This window comes from Moschus berezovskii, chromosome 16 (genome assembly GCF_049115385.1).
Source record: "Moschus berezovskii isolate FMDL1 chromosome 16, NW_MosBer_1.0, whole genome shotgun sequence".
NCBI classification, from domain to species: Eukaryota; Metazoa; Chordata; class Mammalia; order Artiodactyla; family Moschidae; genus Moschus; species Moschus berezovskii.
Window position 1 is genome coordinate 2975661 of NC_142475.1, and position 24490 is coordinate 3000150.

Here is a 24490-nt window from a genome sequence, read left to right on the forward strand (position 1 = left end):
AATGGCATTATTTAATTCTTTTTTATTAATAAGTAAAATTCCATTTTATATGTAGCACACCTTCTTAATTCATTCCTTTGTTGATGGACATTTAAGTTGCTTCCATCTCGTGGCTACTGTAAATAGTACAGCTGTGAACACTGGGATGTTGGAGTTTTTGTCTTTTCCAGATATATGCTGGGAATGGAATTGCTGGACCTCACGTTAGATCTATTTATATATATATATATATATTTTTTTTTTTTAAAGGAGTTTCTATACTGTTCTCCACAGTAGCTATACCAATTTACATTCCCACCAAGAGAGTAGGAAGGTTCCCTTTCCTCCACATCTGCTCCAGAATTATCATTTGTAGACTTTTTGAAGATGGTTGTTCTGATTGATATAAGGTAAAACTTCTTCGTAGTTTTGATTTGCATTTCTCCAATATTTAAGATGTTGAGCATCTTTTCTTGTGTCTTTTGTTCATCTGTATGTCTTCTTTAGAGAAATGTCATGTAGGTCTTCTGCCTGCTTTCTGACTGGGTTCTTTTTTCTGATGTTGAGTTTCATATGCTGTTTACATATTTTCTAAATTAAGCCCTTGCTGACTGTATTATTTGTGAATATTTTCCCCCATTCTGTGGGCTGTCTTTCTAATTTTTTTATGGATTCCTTTGCTATGCAAAAGCTTATCAGTTTGACTAGGTCCGATTATTATTTTTACTTTTATTTCTTTTGCTTTGGGAGACTGATCTAAGAAAACATTGCTATAGTTTATATCAGAGGGTTTCACGGCATTGCGTCTTATATGCAAGTCTTTAAGCCAGTTTGAATTTGTGTGCAGTGTGTGTTCTAGCTTCATTGATTTGCATGTGGCTATTCAACTTTCCCAACCTCACTCGCTGTAGAGACTCTTTTCCTCACTGTACATTCTTACCTCCTTTGTTGAAGACTAGTTGACTGTAGGTGTGTAGGATTGTTTCTGGATTCTCTGTTCTAGTCCATTGATCTATATGTCTCTTTTTGTGTCAACACTATGATGTTTTCATTACTGTTGCTTTAGTGGTAAAGAATTTGCCTGCCAGTGCAGTAAGCATAAGAACCATGGAAGGTTCAATCCCTGGGCCAGGAAGATCCCCTGGAGGAGGGCATGGCAATCCACTCCAGTATTGTTGACTGGAGAATCCCGTGGCCAGGGGAGCCTGTCAGGCTACAGGTCACAAAGAGTCAGACACGACTGAAGGGACTTAGTACGCGTGCACATTTTGTAGTAACTGTCTGAATTTTGGGAAGGTTATGCCTCCAACTTTTTTTTTCCCCCCTGAGCATTGCTTTGGCAGCTCTGAGTCTTTTGTGATCCCATATAAATTTTAGGATGATTTGTTCTAGTACTTTGAAAAAATTATCATGGTTAATTTGATATGGACCACATTTAATTTTTAGATTGCTTTGGATAGTATGACCCTTTTAGCAGTATTAATTCTTCCAATCCAAAAACATGCAATATTCTTCCATTTCTTTGAATTATTTTTAAATTTCTTTATTAATGTTTTATATTTCTCAGTGCATAATTCTTTCACCTCTTTGGTTATGTTTATTCCTAGGTATTTTTAATGCAATTTTAAAAGGATTTTTTTTAAAAAAAATCTTCTTTCTGATATTTCATTATTATTGTAAAATAAAAACTGCAGCAGATTTTTGCATGTTAGTATTGTAAGAATAGCAAGTAGAGATAAGAAAGCCTTCCTCAGTGATCAATGCAAAGAAATAGAAGAAAACAACAGAATAGGAAAAACAAGAGATCTCTTCAAGAAAATTAGAGATTCCAAGGGAACATTTCATGCAAAGATGGGCTCGATAAAGGTCAGAAATGGTATGGACCTAACAGAAGCAGAAGATATTAAGAAGAGGTGGCAAGAATATACAGAAGAACTGTACAAAAAAGATCTTCACGACCAAGATAGTCACGATAGCGTGATCACTGACCTAGAGCCAGACATCTTGGAATGTGAAGTCAAGTGGGCCTTAGAAAGCATCACTACGAACAAAGCTAGTGGAGGTGATGGAATTCCAGTTGAGCTATTTCAAATCCTGAAAGATGATGCTGTGAAAGTGCTGCACTCAGTATGCCAGCAAATTTGGAAAACTCAGCAGTGGCCACAGGACTGGAAAAGGTCAGTCTTCATTCCAATCCCAAAGAAAGGCAATGCCAAAGAATGCTCAAACTACCGCACAATTGCACTCATCTCACACGCTAGTAAAGTCATGCTCAAAATTCTCCAAGCCAGGCTTCAGCAATATGGGAACCGTGAACTCCCAGATGTTCAAGCAGGTTTTAGAAAAGGCAGAGGCAGCAGAGATCAAATTGCCAACATCTGCTGGATCATGGAGAAAGCAAGAGAGTTCCAGAAAACCATCTATTTTCTGCTTCATTGACTATGCCAAAGCCTTTGACTGTGTTGCTGCTACTGCTAAGTCACTTCAGTCGTGTCTGACTCTGTGCGACCCCATAGACGGAAGCCCACCAGGCTCCCCTGTCCCTGGGATTCTCCAGGCAAGAACACTGGAGTGGGTTGCCCTTTCCTTCTCCAATGTGTGAAAGTGAAAAGTGAAAGTGAAGTCGCTCAGTCGTGTCCGACCCTTAGTGACCCCACGGACTGCAGCCCACCAGGCTCCTCCATCCATGGGATTTTCCAGGCAAGAGTGCTGGAGTGGCTTGCCATGTGGATCACAACAAAACTGTGGAAAATTCTGAAAGAGATGGGAATCCCAGACCACCTGACCTGCCTCTTGAGAAACCTGTATGCAGGTCAGGAAGCAACAGTCAGAACTGGACATGGAACAACAGACTGGTTCCAAATAGGAAAAGGCATACATCAAGGCTGTATATTGTCACCTTGCTTATTTAACTTATATGCAGAGTACATCATGAGGAACGCTGGGTTGGAAGAAGAACAAGTTGGAATCAAGAATGCTGGGAGAAATATCAATAACCTCAGATATGCAGATGACACCACCCTTATGGCAGAAAGTGAAGAGGAACTCAAAAGCCTCTTGATGAAAGTGAAAGAGGAGAGTGAAAAGGTTGGCTTGAAGCTCAACATTCAGAAAACAAAGATCATGGCATCTGGTCCCATCACTTCATGGGAAATAGATGGAAAAACAGTGTCAGACTTTATTTTTTGGGGCTCCAAAATCACTGCAGATACTGATTGCAGCCATGAAATTAAAAGACGCTTACTCCTTGGAAGGAAAGTTATGACCAACCTTGATAGTATATTAAAAAGCAGAGGCGTTACTTTGCCAACAAAGGTCCGTCTAGTCAAGGCTATGGTTTTTCCCGTGGTCATGTATGGATGTGAGAGTTGGACTGTGAAGAAAGCTGATCGCCGAAGAATTGATGCTTTTGAATTGTGGTGCTGGAGAAGAGTCTTGAGAGTCCCTTGGACTGCAAGGAGATCCAACCAGTCCATTCTAAAGGAGATCAATCCTGGGTGTTCATTGGAAGGACTGATGCTAAAGCTGAAACTGCAATACTTTGGCCACCTCGTGTGACGAGTTCACTCACTGGAAAAGACTCTGATGCTGGGAAAGTTTGGGGGTGGGAGGAGAAGGGGACAACAGAGAATGAGATGGCTGGATGGCATCACCGACTCTGTGGACATGAGTTTGAGTGAACTCCAGGAGTTGGTGATGGACAGGGAGGCCTGGCGTGCTGTGATTCATGGGGTCTCGGAGAGTCGGACACGACTGAGCGACTGAACTGAACTGAACTGAACTGATTGTATATTACTATCTTGCTGAATGTATTAGTCCCAGTAGTTTTGTCAGGGGTCTAGAGTTTTCCATATAGAGCATCATGTTATCTGCATATAATGACACCTTAGTAGAGAGGAGTCAACTTTTGGTATTTTATTTCTGTTAAAGTACTCAACCAGGACTCTGGACATAATATTATAAAAGTTATAAACAATGACAAACTTTTATTTTTTTTTGCAATAAAACGTTTCCATTTTTAAATGCTTTCTTAAAATCTTAATTATATATAATTTTAAACAAACCAACATAAAAAAACAGTAAGAAAAACTTCTACTAGATTTTCTACACTGAATTAATTATTTAGTCATCATCATCTCTTGTTCTTAATTTACTGAGCACAGCAGGAAGGGGCTAAAGCAGGGGAGATGATTACCTTCAGAAATTACAAATATCCACTAAGGTCAGTAGTTATTACTATGTAGAGTCTGCTCCAAATGAAGTCTAGAGAAATTTGAGCTTGATAAATATAGGTTGAAGAAATTCATAACACCTTATTTGAAGTTTTCATGGTAAAATGTAGCCTCAGGTTAGAAATCAAACTTAATTGTCTCAGCCAATCTTTCTATTATTTTCTGTGGAAAAGAAAGCTAAAGAAATTTATTCTTCTAGTTTGTTTATCTAGGTTGACTAAAATGACATAAGGATTTTCTAGAAATTATGCTTAAATTTTGTTTAACATTCTATTTTTGTTTCATTGTTCATTTAACACAGTTTAAACATTTAATAATTTATTGATAGGAGAAAAGATTTAAAGTTTGGTCAGGATTTTGTACCTCAAACTTCTCAAAAATCATTACTTGAGATACTATTATATAAAAATTAACTGGAAATAATAAATGATATAAATGGTATCTTAGGTAAGATACTTGTTAAATCACGAGCAAACTGAGCTTTAAAACAAGTAATTACAATAATGAAACATTTTATCAATCCATAAATTTATACTCATATAATAATATAAATAAAACATAAAAGAGGAAGAAAATTCTTCATTATAATAAAATGAAATGCTGAAAGAATAATGGTATTAGAAAATGGCCATTTGATAATCAACATAGTAAAGCACAAAAATCATCAATAAATGCTGAAACTAATAAATGAGAATTTAGCTAAAAATAACATACATACTCTTTATCTTCCTACATGACACTTTTTAACTACAGAAAAATAATACATTTACATTTCATAAATGTAATAGAAGATGATTGAAATTAATATCACCATAAAGAAACAAACAAAAAAAATCTGTAGCTCTCAATATAATGTATCACTTCTGTACTATTCCTGTCAAAATTGTTAACCTTAATTTTATCATGAGAAAATATCAGACTAACCCAAACTGGGAGACATTCCATAAAATAAAAGCTCTTATAATTCAAATGACAAGATGATAAAAAGAAAACAAAAAAAAGGAAGTAAAACTTCTCCAGATTTAAGTTTACTAAAAAAAGCAATGACATCAATGCAATGAGAGATCCCCAATTCAATCCTGAATCAAGATATACATATATATATATATTTTGTAAAAATGTTATAATTATAAATGGGGCCTGTAGACTAGCTGGTGATAATTTCCAATTCAAATATAGTATTAATACTCATTTTGAGGAGTATTATAAAATACATTAAGAAATAAATTGCAAAAGCCATTCGGGCAGGTTGTAAAAACATTCTAGACAGAGAGAAGGAAGAGACAATGAAAAAGTATAGCACAGCTACACAGTGTGAACATCTATGGAATTTGTTCTGACTTTAGAACTTTGACAGAAAAGTAGGCAAAATGAGTCTTAACCATCTCTAGCGCCAGAAACTGAGGATGTGCTTAAAAATAACTAAATGCAACGAAAACAGCAGTGGCTGCTGCTGCTTAGTCACTGCAGTCGTGTCCGACTCCGTGCAGCCCCAGGATGGAGGCCACCAGGCTCCTCTGTCCTTGGAATGCTCCAGGCAAGAATACTGGAGTGCGTTGCCATTTCCTTCTCCAGAAACAGCAACTATTGGTGAATATATCAGGAATTTCTTGACATACAACAAATGGAGCCAACAACAAAGGCTTTTAGTGACCAAAGCTGAAACACTTTGAACAATAAATTGTACTGGATTAAACCCAAATTTTAAAGGGAATATCCATAAATCGACACTGATATAAATAAATATTAAAAGAAATAAATTATTCGATGAAGAGATAAATCTCCTGTGCAAAAAAAAAAAAAAATCTATAAAGGATAAATCCCCAGTTCCTAAGTGTGGGCTGTGCATAGTAGATTCCTTTCAAAGAATGAAATATAGAAAGGGGGTTATAAAAAAGTACCCTTATCTTCAAAAAATGTGACAAGTTCTGCCTCATCCAGGTGATAAGTTTAACATCAGCTGTTGATAGTATGTGCCCTTGATATTATATGATGAAAATGACACTTTACCTCTTTGGTCTTCTTCCCCAAAACGCATTGCTCCAGGTTAATAGTGAGAAAAATATCAGATAAATCCCAATAGAGAGACATTTTACAAAATAACCTGACCATTAATCCTCACATTTGTCAAGATCATCAAAAGCAAAGAATGTTTGGTAATTTGTCATAGCCACGAGGAGCCTAAGGAGACAAGACAACTAGATATAATACATTTTCATGGATGGAATCCTGGAAAAAGCATACTAGGTAAAAATCTAAATCCTTTGAATTAAGGACAGACTCTGCTTTTTAACAATGTATGGATATTAATTCATGAACTATAACAGTGTATCATAATAATATAAATTGGCAATGCTGGAGGAAATTAGCTGCCAGACATATGAGGTTCTACTATCTTACCAACATTTTTGTTAGCTAAAACTGGTCTATAAATAAAATGCATCTTAAAAGTAAATACATGAATATATATACCAGCTTTTTGTACTATAACTTTAATTTTTATGTAGGTCTAAAATTATTTAAAAGAAAAGATTAAAAATATAATTATTTATCATCAAAGATAAAATGATTTGCTGGCAAGATTTGAAGGCTCAGCACACAGAAGCACACACTCCAATCTCACCTCTGAAAGCAATTTTATTTTTAGCTCTTAATTAGCTATAACCAATTAGTATCTAAGTATTTTAAGTCACTCATTTGTGAAATGGAGGTACTATCTTCCTTACCTATGTACCAGACTGACATAAAGATGAAACAGGATATAAAAGTGTTATGTGCACTAAAAGAATTTTTAAAAGTTTTTTAAAAGTCAAATGTGTGTGTTAGTCACTCAGTCATGCCAAACTCTTTGCGACCGCACAGCCTGTAGCCAACCAGGCTCCTCTGTCCATGGAATTCTCCAGTCGAGGTTACGGGTGGGGTGCCCTTCCCGTCTCCAGGGTGAGTCCCCAACCCAGGAATCGAACCTGGGTCTCCCGCGTTGCAGGCAGGTTCTTTACCAGCTGAGACATCAAGGCCCACACAAGGAAAATAGAAAAACCCAAATTAAAATGTGCACTTTTAGGAAATGTTGATTTTCATCGTTTTAACATTTTCTATTAAATTGTTTAATAGACATTAATATATTTCTTAATCTAATGCCTTAAACAAAAATCAGGAGAGAGCTTGATTTAGATTGCTTTCTCCCTTCATTTCTTGGTGATGCAACATTTTCTTCTTCGTTCACATGGTACATATTTAATAACTTTTTCCTAAATGTACTGTAAGTTTTGAGTGAAAATCAAGCTTAATTAGTGTTATTTCTAGATTTGGTCACATCTTTAATCTGGACTTTGAGAACTACTTTAGCGGGGTAATTTCTTCTTTCGTGGCTTATCTGTTTTCAGCTTAGCACCACTGTGAACTATTCTTTGATAAAATAATCTATTTTTTAAATGCAATTTTACCAGTGCTAAATTAGACTAAAATTCAATCGGGTGGTACAAAACATTATTATAAGTTAAACTTTAACATAATGATTATTGCCACTCAGAGTTGTATGACTGTGATTTCAGGATACTGGATGATAACTTTTGTAGAAATATCTACATAGTTGAAATAGATGTTGGTGAGTGGTTAGAACTGTTAAACTGAGGAGTAAATGCATTATATTTGGGGGTAAAGGCAATTCTGCTCACAAGAGAAAGTCTATATTTTAATCTTAAAAACACTGAAATTACAAAATTGAACTAAAGTAAATAAATCTTCATTATTTTCTTTAAATCAGGGAATAATTTTCAAAGTTTAGTTTATAAAAAAAATGAGTTCAAACATTGCCGATTTAAAAAATAAAAATTAACCTACATACAGGAATACATAAAAAATGAGGGAATAGAATTTTTTTTTCTTTTTTGGTGAGGAATAGAAAATTTTGATGTAAAAATGCTAATTTCACAATTGGTCTAAATGTCAGTAAAAGTGTGTTAATTAGTATCATATCAATTTTTATAAGTTGAGTTAGATAACCTTTAAAACATATTCATAAGTATATACAAGGCTTTTAAAGATATGTTACATGAAAAATACATACTGTATTTAATGTACTGCCATTTACAAAAATATTTTTCAAGGGTATATACAACTAAATATACATATATATATTCACTGAATGTGACTAGGTAACGAAGTTGGTAGAGAAAATATTTTTTCACTTTTAACAATGAGATTATAAGAGAGGTTTAAGCCTGCAATATGGCAAAGTAGAAGAATATTAGCTCATCCTTTCTTACAAAGCACAAAAACTACACTAACTGATAAAGAACCATCGACCAAAAAATTGTTGGAAAGAACCAAACAAGACACCCTACATCCAAAGACAGACGAGATGGGAGGAGGGGTGCAGTCAAGAAAAAGTTAGATCCCACACCCACCGGATGGGAGAGCCACAAACTAGAAAGTGAGTATATCATAGCAGCTCTCCCCAGGAGTAAATCTCCTAAGCCCCATGTCAGACTTCCCAATCTCGTGGGGGCTCTGGCAATGGAGGAGGTGCCCATCTGGCTTTAAAGGCCAGCAAGGTCTGATGACAGGAAGTCTGCAGGATTGGGGGAAACATAAGCTCCCTTCTCGTGCGGTATGCAAAAGCTTTCACACACACTAGGATCCAGGGGAAAAAGCAGTGACCGCAGGAGACGGGCAGAACTATCTGCCAACGTGCTCACCTCAGAGGGTCTCCCTTGGGGGGCGGGAGGCAGGAGGGACAAAGCCATCGGCAGTGGCATTTCTGGTGAGACCTCATTGTCTGGAGCCTCCCTGAAAGCTTCTATTTCTTCCCCAGGGCCTAGCTCTTCCCAAGGGACTGTCGGCTCCAGTGCTGGGATGCTTCAGGCCAAACAACAAACAGGATGGGGACACAACCCATCAGTCAGCAGATAGGATGCTTAAAAACTTCTTGAGAATGGCTATGCCTACTAGAAGAAGAAGACCCAACTCTACCTTACAACTCAGTTGGTAAAGAATCTGCCTGAAATGCAGGAGATCCGGGTTTGATTTCTGGGTCAGGAAGATCTCCTGGAGAAGGAAATGGCAACCCACTCCAGTATTCTTGCCTGGAGAATCCCATGGACAGAGGAGCCTGTCGGGCTACAGTCCACGGGGTTACAAGAGTCAGACACAACTGAGCGACTAAACCCCCGCCACCCACAAAAGGGCAGGAGTGAGACTCTTCCACCAGGAAGCCTGAACAGGCCTCTTAGCCCCATCCACCAGAAGCTCAGTTCAGCTGCTCAGTCATGTCCGATTCTGTGACCCCATGGACTGCAGCACGCCAGGCCTCCCTGTCCATCACCAACTCCTAGAGTTTACCCAAACTCATGTCCATTGAGTCGGTGATGCCATCCAACCATCTCATCCTCTGTCGTCCCCTTCTCTTCCTGCCTTCAATCTTTCCCAGCATCAGGGTCTTTTCCAATGAGTCAGCTCTTCACATCAGGTGGCCAAAGTATTGGAGTTTCAGCTTCAGCATCAGTCCTTCAAATGAATATTCAGGATTGATTTCCTTTAGGATAGACTGGTTTGATCTTTTTGCAGTGCAAGGGACTGTCAAGAGTCTTCTCCAACACCATAGTTCAAAAACATCAATTTTCAAAAGCATAATAATATTTTAATATTTTTTCCAGTATTTTCCAAAGCATAGTAATACGGTAGCAGAGAAAAACTTTGGTTATATGGCACAAGACCATGAAACAAGCTAGAAACCTATTGCAAAATTTTCCTTCAAGTATATGTTTTAGAAACATAAGACTTTGCCTCATAATGCTTAAAATGTGAATTCATGTATATAGAATAACAGAAGAGATGTGGAATACTAATTTGATTCTTTTTTAAAAAAATATATCTTATTTGGCTCTATTCGTCATTTAGTCAAGAAACTTATAGATTCTTTTTGTTCTTAGAAAGAGAAATGTAACCATGTATATCTTACATTACTGCTTGAGTTCTGCACCAATTTCCATGATGAGATGGCCCCTAATTAACTTTTGGAATAATTTTAGATTTTTAGAAAAGTTGCAAAAATAATACTGTGAGTTAAATAATAGTGTTGGGTAAAGAATAAACATTTTATTTCACATATAGAAAATACTTAAATACTTACTGTAGTACTTCTCAAACAATGAATGTAAAGTGAAAGTGAAAGTTGCTCAGTTGTGTCTGACTCTTTGCGACCCCATGGACTATGCAGTCCATAAAATTCTCCAGGCCAGAATGCTGGATCCCGTAGCCTTTCCCTTCTCCAGGGGATCTTCCCAACCCAGGGATCGAACCCAGGTCTCCCACATTGCAGGCGGATTCTCTACTAGCTGAGCCACAGGGGAAGTCTGCTATAAGAAATGTATCCAGTCAAAAACTTTTACTGAGTGCTTCAGAATGCAATGGTAACTCAGAAAAGCACTGATTTCTGTTCACAACTCAAACTAGGCAAGGTAAGAAAACTCGAAAATAAAGGATGATAAATCCCATGGAAATACATGAAGCATTATAATATTTTAAAAATGCTACATATTCTTGCACACTGCCATGGATTACTGGCTAAAAGGGAAAAGAAAAAAATTAACTAAATGAGCTTCCAGCTTTTGTTTAAACTCTGGAGACCATGAATATGATCCAATGCAATTTCATTTTAACTTTCAAGAAAGTAAATGAGAGGCTCTGTGTGCATGTGTGTGTGTGTGATACACTTTGTCTGTTATAGGCATTCTCCCATGCCAAAGAAGTCACAAAATTTTGAATACCAGCCCTCTGAAAATAACAATTTTCCTAAATTTGATATTAATTATAATAAGCTTGAAAATTATACTTGCAAATATGAACTACAAAGGAAAGTGTAATACTTATAAGACCAAATACAAATGGGGGGAAAAAAGCACGTATTAAATAATCACAGTAGGCAAGGGAAAAAGTTTAGATAAAAGAGCCCAAGAAGAATTTGATGATTCAAGAAGGGAGAAGTGCTAGTGAAAATGCTGATAGTGAAAACGGTCCTGATAATTGACATCAGGTTGCTTTAAATCATTATGCTTTCCAGTCACTATCTGGAAATCTAAAATCCCCAGAAGTTATTGAGAAAAATTATCCCTAGGGAAATATATATGTGTGTGTGTGTGTTAGTCACTCAGTTGTGTCCTATTCTTTATGACCCCATGGATTATAGCCTGCCAGGCTCCTGTATCCTTGGAATTCTCCAGGCAAGAGTACTGGAGTGGGTAGCCTAGTGTAATAAGACTTAATTTCAGTGGGCTATATAGACATCTAAAACCCCATAAGTATACTCTCCAAACAATTTTGTGTTTGGAGAATAGAGGTAAAAATATATGGTGTAATATTTTCAAAAATTCTGAAAAAGGATCATGATTGTGGTAAATTGCATTTTCCTAATTTAGAAGAAAATTACACAACTGCATTTGCAATCTTGTAATAATCTTGGGATTACTGGCCCATCAGCTAAGTCATTTACATAGGGCAGACAGAAATTCATTCATTTAAAGAATTAGTTGCAATGAATAAACCAGCAAGGTACAAGACCTTTATTGAATAGATTTCAACAAGATTTTTGAAACTGCAAAACCAAGACGTGATAATGTAATGTGTTTCGGGAAATGCTATTAAACACCGTTTAGGGTTTCAGATGTCCTAAATTATAGACCAGTTACTTTTCACATTGATTTTTATCTTTTAATTTCTTACCCTTCTCTGTGAATGTTCTTTAATGTCTCATAAATGAAAAAAATAAAAACTCATTCTAGCATACACTGCGGTCTCTATTGAAATAAGAGAATAAAATCCATTGCACATTATAAACATAAATAAATATAATTCCTTTCTTCATAAAATACAATTAACTTAAAAATAAAGGCTAGATGTCTCAAAGTAAAAATTATATTCCACCTGAAAAGTGTGATATTCATTCTGATATAGTTTGTATTTCTGAGTATCACTAGAATTAAAGGAAATTATATTTTAAGGTCTCTCTTTGAAAAATGCTAACCATAATAAAGTTCAGAACATAGTCTCTCTTTGCAAAGTGCACAGTGCATTTAATTAGATTTAAACCATCTTTTTTTTTCTTAACTATAACCACTTGAATGCAACACAAATTATAGCAATTTAGATATCACTTTCAACCTCTTAAAAAGATTTAATGCATTTCTTTGCATTTCATTTAGCCAATATGGTAAGCGACTTTTGCACTTTTCTCTAAGCTTCATTAGAGATTTTTTTGTTTTTAATATTCTGACAGAATAATAAAATAATATCATGCATATTTATAAGAATATAAAGTGAATGGTTCTTAACATCTTGTAAAACCTCTCTGGTTGACTCTCTGTGACTTGAGTTACACTAAAGAGTTTATTTTTAATTATCATACAAGATTACATTTTCTCATTCATATAAATATACCCATCCTAATTCAACTAATAATCAGACTAGAGAGTTTTCTATGTTTAATTTTCCAATCTGCAGCAGAAAGTTAAATGATAGACAACCAAAAGCTAAACATAATAGTAAAACACACATAAAATGTACTTTTACTTCACATACAAAACCAGATATCATGAATGGAGTTAAGGCAGACACATGATAGAGATGCTGCTTTCAGATGCAGATATAAAACTGCTTCAGGAATTCCTCTAGTCTTGTGGTTTGCCACTAATTTTTGAATTAATTAATTAATTTGCAATTTGTCAATAAATTAAGTTAAAAGAGCACCATATAGATTTTAATCATGTCTAGTAGCTTAGTCGTATATGACATTCTGTGAACCTCTGGACTATAGCCCGCCAGAACTCTCTGTCCTTGAAATTCTCTAGACAAGAATAATGGAACAGGTAGCCATTCTCTTCTCCAGGGAATTTTCCTGACCCAACGATCAAACCCGGGTCTCCCGCAATGCAGGCAGATTCTTTACCATCTGCCTCTCCAAAGAAGACTGATACAGTTTTTTTCACCAGAGTACTTGCACCCTGAGGATTATGTGAAGAATTTCCAATGGATTTGGGGGTGCTTTATCATTTAACAGTATTCAATGCCCAAGTAATTAACTTTTGAGTTGGACTGTGAAGAAAGCTGATCGCTGAAGAATTGATCCTTTTGAACTGTGGTGTTGGAGAAGACTCTTGAGAGTCCCTTTTACCGCCAGGAGATCCAACCAGTCCATTCTAAGGGAGATCAATCCTGGGTGTTCATTGGAAGGACTGATGCTAAAGCTGAAGCTGCAATACTTTGGCCACCTCATGGGACGAGTTGACTCACTGGAAAAGACTCTGATGCTGGGAAAGGTTGGGGGCGGGAGGAGAAGGGGACAACCGAGAATGAGATGGCTGGATGGCATCACCGACTCGATGGACATGAGTTTGAGTGAACTCCGGGAGTTGGTGATGGACAGGGAGGCCTGGCATGCTGTGATTCATGGGGTCGCGGAGAGTCGGACACGACTGAGTGACTGAAATGAACTGAACTGAACTGAACGATAACTGACCTTCCTGAGAGTGCGCCTTTAACGCATTCTTCAAATTCTTCTCTTCCATCTCTCATTTCCTTCCTCCTCTTGAAAAGAAAGCCACGACCCTCATCAAACCCGAATCTTGGCACAATGCCTTTCTTCAAAGTGTAAAACCTCTTGGAGAACCAAAGAGACAATTTAAGATGGTTGTCTTGGGGGACGCCCCTCCTTAAGGGTAAGGGCCCCGGAAGTGAAGTAAAGTGAGAGTCCTCAGTCATGTCCAACACTTACCCCATGGTCTATACAGTCCATGGGATTCTCCAGGCCAGAACACTGGAGTGGGGTGCCTTTCCCTTCTCCAGGGCATCTTCCCAACCCAGGGATCGAACCCAGGCCTCCTGCATTGCAGGAGGATTCTTTACCAGCTGAACCACAAGGGAAGCCCCTGTAGACTGAAAAGTGATGACTTGGTTGCAAATTCCGGCCCTGACATTTTGTCATGCCTTAATTTTACCATCTTCAAAATGGAAATAGCAGTACTTATTTCAAAAGGCTGATATAAAATTTAAGAGTTTGAATAATGTTTCAAGTGTTTAAAACATGCCTAATATGTAATGAATTCTTTAAAAGTGTTCATTAGAATAATAAAGGCACCATCAGTTCAGTTCACTTCAGTCGCTCAGTCGTGTCCGACTCTCTGCGACTTCACGAATCACAGCACGCCAGGCCTCCCTGTCCATCACCAAGGCACCATAAGCACTCCTAAAGTCTTCGACTTCTTGTATCTTGTCCACATTTCTGAGTCTATATTTCTGAACGGAAGGAAGCATAAGCATTAGAAACAAGAGGTTAGACCAATTGCTTAACCATGTCTGATCTTCCGTTCTCCAACTGTTTACAAGGGACATAGGCTCTTGGGGCTTCTCTGGTAGCTCAGTTGGTAAAGATCCACCTGCAATGTAGCAGACCCCAGTGCGATCCCTGGGTTGGGGAAGAGCCGCTGGAGAAGGGATAGGCTACCCACTCCGGTATCCTTGGGCTTCCCCTGTGGCTCAGCTGGTAAAGAATCTGCCTGGTATGCAGGAGACCCTGGTTCAATTCCTGGGTCAGGAAGATCCCCTGGAGAAGGGATAGGCTACCTACTCCAGTATTCTGGCTTGGAGAATTCCATGGACTATACAGTCCATGGGGCCGCAAAGAGTCGAACATGACTGGGTGACTTTCACTTACACTTTTCACTTGAGGCTCTTGGAAAGTCCAAGGGAAACAATGATGGCATCAAGTTCTTTATTAAAATACTTTAGAGATTAAAGCTGCTCCCCACCCCTCACACACACACCTGTTTAGCTATAAACATTATCTTTTGAATTCTCAGAAGTCATCTCCAGGATATATCTTTTTATGGAAAGGAAATCCTTCTTTAACAGACAAAACTACAGGTGAATGAAGCCAATTCTTTAAAGACAAATATTTTCTAGAACTATCAAACATTTAAAAATTCACAGAATATAAAAATGAATAAAATTTCCCATTATTCTTCCAGACTCAATTTGAAAACAAACAAACAAACAAAAATGGAGATAGAGATGGTAGAGATAGAGATACAGGCAGGACTTTCTAGGTCACTCAGAGGAAAAGAATCTGCCTCCAAATGCAAGAGACGCAGGAGACAAAGTTTCAGTCCCTGGGTTGGGAAGATCTCCTACATGAGAAAACGGCAAACCTCTCCAGTATTCTTGCCTGGAGAATCCAGTGGAGAGAGGAGCCTAGGGTTACAGTCTATAAGGTCACAAAGAATCGGACAGGACTGAGCGCACACACGCACAGATACAGTAGAAGTACTGATGAGTTTAGAACCTCTTTTGTCAAACCCGTTCAATAAATATTTATTCAAATTCATATCAATCCACGTCAAATTTCATCCTTTAAAATCTTTTGATTTATCTCCTATTGACGCATGCCATTTTATACTCAAATATATTGATTTGTTTTACAGTACGTAATTTATTTAAGAACATGGAAAATATTCAGTCACAAAGCTGACAAAATTGTTAGAATTATATCTAACTTCTATTATTAATTCTTACATAAAATTACCAAATTTTAAACATTTGATACTTGTACTCAAAAATGATTAAATAATGAAAATCCTCTCTTTGCCAAATTTCCTATCTGATACATAAATTTAGCTTTCAAAAATACTGAATTATTTGATATTAAGCCATAACAATCAGCATCTTAATGTTTTCCTATAAAAATGTATAAATTGCCATGTGACTTAAATTAACAGGATCAGTCCAGTTTCATATCAATGCTTCATGTCACTCTATATCACTGTTTGGTATAATTTATCAAAGGTATCTTTTTTCCTTATAAAATTGTTCTGATTTGGATAACAAGTTATATGGACCATTTAAATTTAATCATATTCTTCTTGACTTGAGAGCTTCTAAAAATGTGTCAGAAAAATTTTTTAAATTCATTTTCAATGCAGTTAATAAAATTCCTAAAGTTAAATATTAGCATAATTAAGTTGGAAAATGGTATTCAAATTTTCCTAACTGAATAATTGGCTTCCCAGGTGGCACAATCACTGACAAAGAGCCAGATCCAGGAGTCTGAAGTCAAGTGGGCCTTAAAAAGCACCGCTATAAGCAAAGCTAGCAGAGGAATTCCAGCTATCTATTTCAAATCCTAAAAGATGATGCTGTGAAAGTGCTGCACTCAAAATGCCAGCAAATTTGGAAAACTCAGCAGTGGCCACAGGACTGGAAAAGGTCAGTTTTCATTCCAGTCACAAAGAAAGGCAATGCCAAAGAATGCTCAAACTACTGCACAATTGCACTCTTCTCACACGCTAGTAAAGTAATGCTCAAAATTCTCCAAGGCAGTCTTCAGCAATACGTGAACCGTGAACTTCCAGATGTTCAAGCTGGTTTTAGAAAAGGCAGAGGAACCAGAGATCAAATTGACAACAGCCAGTGGATCATAGAAAAAGAAATAGAATTCCAGAAAAATCTATTTCTGCTTCAAAAACTATGCTAAAGTCTTTGATTGTGTGGGTCACAACAAACTGGAAAATTCTTAAAGAGATAGAAATACCAGACCACCTTACCTGCATCTTTCAAAACCCATGTGCAGGTCTAGAAGCAACAGTTAAAACTGGCATGACAAAATGGACTGGTTCAATTGGGAAAGGAGTATGTCAAGGCTGTATATTGTCACCCTGCTTATTTAACTGCTATGCAGAGTACATCATGCCAAATGCCAGGCTGGATGAAGCACAAGCTGGAATCAAGATTGCCAGGAGAAATATCAATAACCTCAGATATTCAGAAGACACCACCCTTATGGCAGAAAGCCAAGAGGAACTAAATAGCCTCTTGATAAAGAGGTTGAAAAGTCAACATTCAAGAACCTAAGACTATGGCATCCAGTGCCATCACTTCATGGCAAATAGGTGGGGAAACAATGGAAACGGTGACAGACTTTTTTTCTTGGGCTCCCAAATCACTGCAGATGGTGACTGCAGCCATGAAATTAAAAGATGCTTTCCCCTTAGAAGAAAAGCTATGACCAAACCAGACAATGTATTAAAAAACAGAGACATTAGTTTGTTGTCAAAGCCCACTGTAGTCAAAGGTATGGCTTTTCCAATAGTTATGTATTGACATGAGAATTGGACCATAAAGAAAGCTGAGCACTGAAGAACTGATGCTTTCTAACTGTGATATTGTAGAAGACTTGAGAGTCCCTTGGACTGCAAGGAGATCCAACCAGTCCATCCTAAAGGAAATCAGTCCTAAATATTCATTGGAAGGACTGATGCTGAAGCTGAAACTCCAATACTTTGACAACCTGATATAAAGAGCCGACTCATTGGGAAAGTTCCTGATGTTGGGAAAGAGTGAAGATAGGAGCAGGGGACGACAGAAGATGAGACGGTTGGATGCCATCACTGACTCAATGGACGTGGGTTTGAATAGGCTCTGGGAGATGGTGCAGGACAGGGAAGCCTGGCTTGCTGCAGTCCATGGGGTCGCAGAGTCAGACAAGACTGAGCAACTGAACAACAAAACCAACGTTTGTCATGGTGGTAAAGAATCTGCCTGTCAATATAGGAAGCAGAAGTTCAACCCCTGGGTTGGGACGATCCCCTGGAGAAGGAAATGGCAACCCATTCAAACATTCTTGCCTGGGAAATCCCATGGAGAGAGGAGCCTGGTGGGCTGCAGTCCATGGGGTCTCAGAGTCAGAAACGACTTAGAGACAAAGCATCAACAATAACTGAATGACATCAGGACTTGACTCTGCTGATTTATTTATGTGACGGACCCTTTCCATAAGGAAAATGGCCTAAGTGTGCCTTTCACAAAGCAATTAAATAGTTTTAATAAAATGCTTTTATGTAAAAACTTGTATTTACAAGTGTGTATTGAAGTTAACAATATCTCCATGTTTCCAAATTGTTTTGAATTTATTGACTTAAAGAAGGTGATACTTCAGTGAAATAGCAAGTAGATAATTATAGATATTAGAAAAGGTGCAGCGGATTCTGTGATATGCTTTCTAGGAACTGAGACAGTAAATGACTCCATTAATAGTAATAAACCCTTTGGCAGTTCTCCAGGCTTTTGTGTTCATGTAAAATTGAATTAAGTGAAGTTAAATGTGAATATTATACAAAAATCTTCTTTTCCCCTCAGTATCTTTCCACATAGCCTGTCTCTCTGTGATTTCTCTGACCGTCAGAGTGGTGGTACTGAAAAGACCTAAATTACTGTTATGATAGTGAAAGCAAAAAAAGTCAACTTTTATGTTTGATTTGTGACGAGTTGACTCACTGGAAAAGAGTCTGATGCTGGGAGGGATTGGGGGCAGGAGGAGAAGGGGACGACAGAGAATGAGATGGCTGGATGGCATCACCGACTCGATGGACATGGGTTTGAGCGAACTCCGGGAGTTGGTGATGGACAGGGAGGCCTGGCGTGCTGTGGTTCATGGGGTTGCAAAGAGTCGGACACGACTGAGCGACTGAACTGAACTGAACTGATGTTTGATTTTAGCCCATACAGACAAAAAAATTTACATGAAGTTCCTATGCAGTATATCACAGTTAACTGGGTAAATTTGGAAATACGTACAATAATTCATTCTATCAGTTTGAGTCTTTCTATACAGTGGAACATAGCAGTCGATTATAAAGGAAATGAACCTTGAATATTCATTAGAAGGACTGATGCTGAAGCTGAAACTCCAATACTTTGGCCACCTGATGTGAAGAGCAGACTCATTGGAAAAGATCCTGATGCTGGGAAAGATTGAGGGCAGCAGGAGAAGGGGACAACAGATGATGAGATGGTTGGATGGCTTCACTGATTCAATGGACATGAGTTTGAGCAAACTCCGGGAGATGGTGATGGACAGGGAGGCCTGCCATGCTGCAGTCCATGGGGTCGAAAAGAGTCTGACACGACTGATTGACTGAACGGCAACAACAATAATATAGTAGAAAGATTAAGCTCAGTGTGAGAAAGCTAACATGCAAAGTTTTGTTCAGTTCAGTTCAGTTCAGTTGCTCAGTTGTGTCCGACTCTTTGCGACCCCATGAATCACAGCACGCCAGGCCTCCCTGTCCATCACCAACTCCCGGGGTTCACTCAAACTCATGTCCACAGAGTCGGTGATGCCATCTAGCCATCTCATCCTGTGTCGTCCCCTTCTCCTCCTGCCCCCAATCACTCCCAGCATCAGAGTCTTTTCCAGTGAGTCAACTAGTCACATGAGGTGGCCGAAGTATTGAAGTTTCAGCTTTAGCATCAGTCCTTCCAATGAGCACCCAGGACTGATCTCCTTTAGAATGGACTGGTTGCATCTCCTTGCAGTCCAAGGGACTCTCAAGAGTCTTCTCCAGCACCACAGTTCAAAAGCATCAATTCTTCACTGATCAGCTTTCTTCACAGTCCAACTCTCACATCCATACATGACCACGGGAAAAACCATAGCCTTGACTAGACGGACTTTTGTTGGCAAAGTAATGTCTCTGCTTTTTAATATGATATCTAGGTTGGTCATAACTTTCTTGCCTGAAATCCCTGGGTCAGGAAGATCCACTGGAGAAGGGCATGGCAACCCACTCCAGTATTCTTGTCTAGAGAATCCCATGGACAGAGGAGCTTGGCAGGCTACAGTCCATGGGGTCAGAAAGAGTCAGACACGACCAATCCACTAACACTTTCTCTTTCGGTGACATGTAAGTAGAATCAAGTATGTATGCTTTATGTTTTTAAAGGAAAAGAGAAGTCAGTGTGTGTGTGTGTGTGTGTGTGTGTGTTTGTTTGCATTTTGTCCTGAGGTGCTATACATTGTTAAAACTTTTTGGCAACTCCCACAATCTTTGTCTTTATGGGGAAAACATTCATTATTTACCATTTTGAAAGTGAAATCGAGAATCTAAAAAATTGATTACTCATTTGAGTATACTATTAATAACAATAACTACATATATATGTTATATTATACCAATGACATGTTAACAATATATACTGTATTTTTGATAGTAGGTCATAACACATATTAACAATATATTAATTACAGTATAATTATATATTAGTAATTTTTGGTATTGTGAAATTATTTGGTATTATGAAATTAGTGAGCCTCATAGACATCTGAAACGTACCTTTTAAAGTAATTTATTTAATTGAAGGATAATTGTATTGCAATATTGTGATGGCTTTTGCCAAGAAAGTTTTCAGTTTGTTACAGAATTTGAATGAGCATAATAAAGGACAAAAGTTGAAATTTATTCACGAGTTTGCAATATCTGAGTCTAAAAAGCACTGAAATGTGTTAAACTCTTAGCACAGTTCCACCAGTTTTAATGGACGATTTATTTTTTTGTTACTTTTTCAGTATGAAGGAAGGTACTTTTTCTGTGTAATCTGCCATATTCTGTTTTGCACTGTAATGTTTTGTTCTTTATATTCACCTTATCCTCATTTTTTAAAATTTTTACCTTTTAGTTGGAGGATAATTGCTTTGCAAAGTTGTGTTAGTCTCCATCACACAGCAACGTGATTCAGTACAATATGGATCACTTCACTAATTTGGCTGTCTTCCTTGTGCAGGGGCCATACTAATCTTCACTGGAGTGTTCCAATTTTAGTATATGTGCCGTGCAAGCAAGCATCACTTTATTACTGAGGAAACAAATGTGTCTCCCTTATAAAAGAGCTAAGTTTGTTTTCTTGTCATGTGGTATGTTTATTATCAAATGTTTTATTGGAATTTAGATACAATATGTAACCACATAAGATGCTGACTGCAGCCATGAAATTAAAAGACGCTTACTCCTTGGAAGGAAAGTTATGACCAACCTTGATAGCATATTAAAAAGCAGAGACATTACTTTGCCAACCAAGGTCTGTCTAGTCAAGGCTATGGTTTTTCCCGTGGTCATGTATGGATGTGAGAGTTGGACTGTGAAGAAAGCTGAGTGCCTAAGAATTGATGCTTTTGAACTGTGGTGCTGGAGAAGACTCTTGAGAGTCCCTTGGACTGTGAGGAGATCCAACCAGTCCATTCTAAAGGAGATCAATCCTGGGTGATCATTGGAAGACTGATGCTAAAGCTGAAGCTCCAATACTTTGGCCACCACATGCGACGAGTTGACTCACTGGAAAAGACTCTGATGCTGGGAGGGATCGGGGGCAGGAGGAGACGGGGACGACAGAGAATGAGATGGCTGGATGGCATCACCGACTCTGTGGACATGAGTTTGAGTGAACTCCGGGAGTTGGTGATGGACAGGGAGGCCTGACGTGCTGTGATTCATGGGGTTGCAAAGAGTCAGACATGACTGAGCGACTGAACCGAACTGAACTGAATGTTTTTAAGCATTCACGATTCTATTTGAAGAGAGTCTATACCTCATCGTGAAGCAGGAAATGGCAACCTACAACAATATTCTTGCCTGAAAAATTCCATGGACGGAGGAGCCTGGCAGACTAGAGTCCATGCACTCAAAAAGAGTCAGATGGAACTGAACATGCCTGGACACGCATATCTTACATAGTGACTTGTTTTTTCTACTTCCACAGATCTTATCCCCATCTGACAATAGAACAAATAAAACAAAACAACATCTATGGTACAGCTTTCATGCCAGTAACTAATTTTGTTATAATACCAATGGTTACCTGGGAATATCTCAAAGATGTGCTCTTTCATCTTATAAATAGAGGGATATTAGAAAGAAGTAGACTTATTTGATACATTACTATTGGTGAGCAGGAATGGAAGAGGTATTTAATCAGAAGATATGCTTAACTTTCCTCTAGCTAAAGTCATAAAGGGAAAATCATATTAATATTGACATTGTTAATAATATCAATAATTTAAAATTGTGTATTCTATGCAAAGTCCTTAGAGATTTGTCAATACCCACACTTTTTATAATATCTTTTAAACTTGGAGAAAATAGTTTTATGCTTCATATCAAAAGTTTGTCAACTTTTCTGTATTTATCAGATCTGAAGAAACTGCATGAAGAGAAGAGGCAACTATAGCATAGTCCTATCAGTCATAATTCCAGTTCTTTTAAATGTCTGCTGGTTCACAGTCTTCTTTTAGTTGAATCTAGCATTTTTTCTGCTAATGGTTTTCAGTTAGGAAAAGTACATCAGACTTAAGGAGTTCTATTAAAACATAAATGCCTAAGACCTACTTCAGTACTCTGAATCTCTTATATTTTTTACCATTTTCTGGTATTTACTTGGAATGTTACTATAATTTGAGATATCATTTCTTAAAATGTCTTTTGAAATGGCTTTATTATCTTCTTTACCAAGGCACAGAAGTTACCACATTTTCTTTTCATACTAGTATTTTCATGAACCCTCAGAAGACATTTTATGTTTAAAAATTACTACTAGTAAATTAATCACATCCATGTGAAATCTGTGTCAACTGAAGATGTTATTATAATTGTTTTTTTGTCGCTAAGTTGTATCTGACTCTTTGCAACCCCATGTACTGTAGCCCTCTAGGCTCCTCTGTCAATGGGATTTCCCAGGCATGAGTACTGGAGTGGGTTGCCATTTCCTTCTCCAGGGGAATCTTCACTACCCAGGGATCAGCCCACATCTCCTGCACTGGCGGGCAGATTCTTGACCACTGAGCAACCAGGGAAGCCCCAACTGAAGATCAGTTCAGTTCAGTCGGCCAGTCGTGTCCAACTCTTTACGACCCCGTGAACCAGAGCACGCCAGGCCAACTTGTGCATCGAAGTTCACCCAAACTCATGTCCATCGAGTCGGTGATGCCATCCAGCCACCTCATTCTCTGTCGTCCCCTTCTCCACCCGCCCCCAATCCCTGCCAGCATGAGTCTTTTCCAGTGAGTCAACTTGTCGCATGAGGTGGTCAAATATTGGAGTTTCAGCCTCAGCATCAGTCCTTCCAATGAACACCCAGGACTGATCTCCTTTAGGATGGACTGGTTGGATCTCCTTTCAGTCCAAGGGACTCTCAAGAGTCTTCTCCAACACCACAGTTCAAAAGCATCAATTCTTCGGCACTCAGCTTTCTTCACAGTCCAACTCTCACATCCATACGTGACCACTGGAAAAACCATAGCCTTGCCTAGACGGACCTTGGTTGGCAAAGTAATGTCTCTGCTTTTTAATATGCTATCTAGGTTGGTCATAAATTTCCTTCCAAGGAGTAAGCATCTTTTAATTTCATGGCTGCAATCAGCATCTGCAGTGATTTTGGAGCCCAAAAAAATAAAGTTTGACACTATTTCCACTGTTTCCCCATCTATTTCCCATGAAGTGATGGGACCAGATGCCATGATCTTCGTTTTCTGAATGTTGAGCTTCAAGCCAACTTTTTCACTCTCCTCTTTCACTTTCATCAAGAGGCTTTTGAGTTCCTCTTCACTTTCTGCCATAAAGGGGGTGTCATCTGCATATCTGAGGTTATTGATGTTTCTCCTGGCAATCTTGTTTCCAGCTTGTGCTTCTTCCAGCCCAGTGTTTCTCATGATGTACTCTGCATATAAGTTAAATAAGCAGGGTGACAATGTACAACCTTGACGTATCCCTTTTCCTATTTGGAACCAGTCTGTTGTTCCATGTCCAGTTCTAACTGCTGCTTCCTGACCTGCATATAAGTTTCTGAAGAGGTTTTATTTTATTCTTATGCTTCCATAAAGATTTTGAAATCAGCTACAGATTAGGTTTGTGTCCTAAACACAGAAAGGAAGGCCTGTGGGAAAGGACTACAGTAGTTACTTTAAGATAATTAACACACTAAAGACTGGACTCAGGGTAGGCTACTGACAGCTTCACTTAGAAAGCTTTCCGACTGTTACAGAGGACAGGTTCAGGATTTCCCAGAACTTTGTAATTACAGAAGTAGACAAATTCATTCAATTATTAATCTAAGATGCAACTGAACAACAGCTAATTGCATAGGATTGTTAGAACTAATAAGAGATGATAATATTTATTCATTTGAAATGTTATTACTGCAGCGTTGTATTTTCCCAAAATGTATGGACACCCTTCACTTTTCAAGTTTTGAGACATCATAATGCCTCAGTAGTCTTCAGTTTTAAATATTAAAAATTATATTTTAAATTTTTATTTTTTATTGAATCAGTTCAGTTCAGTTCAGTCACTCAATCCTGTCCAACTATTTCTGACCCCACGGACTGCAGCACACCAGGCCTCCCTGTCCATCACCAATTTCTGGAGATTACTCAAACTGATATCCATTGAGTCAGTGATGGCTAT

General features: G+C 38.0%; 1 non-coding gene across 1 annotated transcript; it reads right to left on the reverse strand.

Moving 5' to 3' along the window:
• Window positions 1-20774: 20774 nt before the first annotated feature.
• Window positions 20775-20881, reverse strand: LOC129560568 (U6 spliceosomal RNA). Its single transcript, XR_008686801.2, has one exon. It is a non-coding gene; the product is annotated as a U6 spliceosomal RNA (small nuclear RNA).
• Between the last annotated feature and the right edge of the window lie 3609 nt (window positions 20882-24490).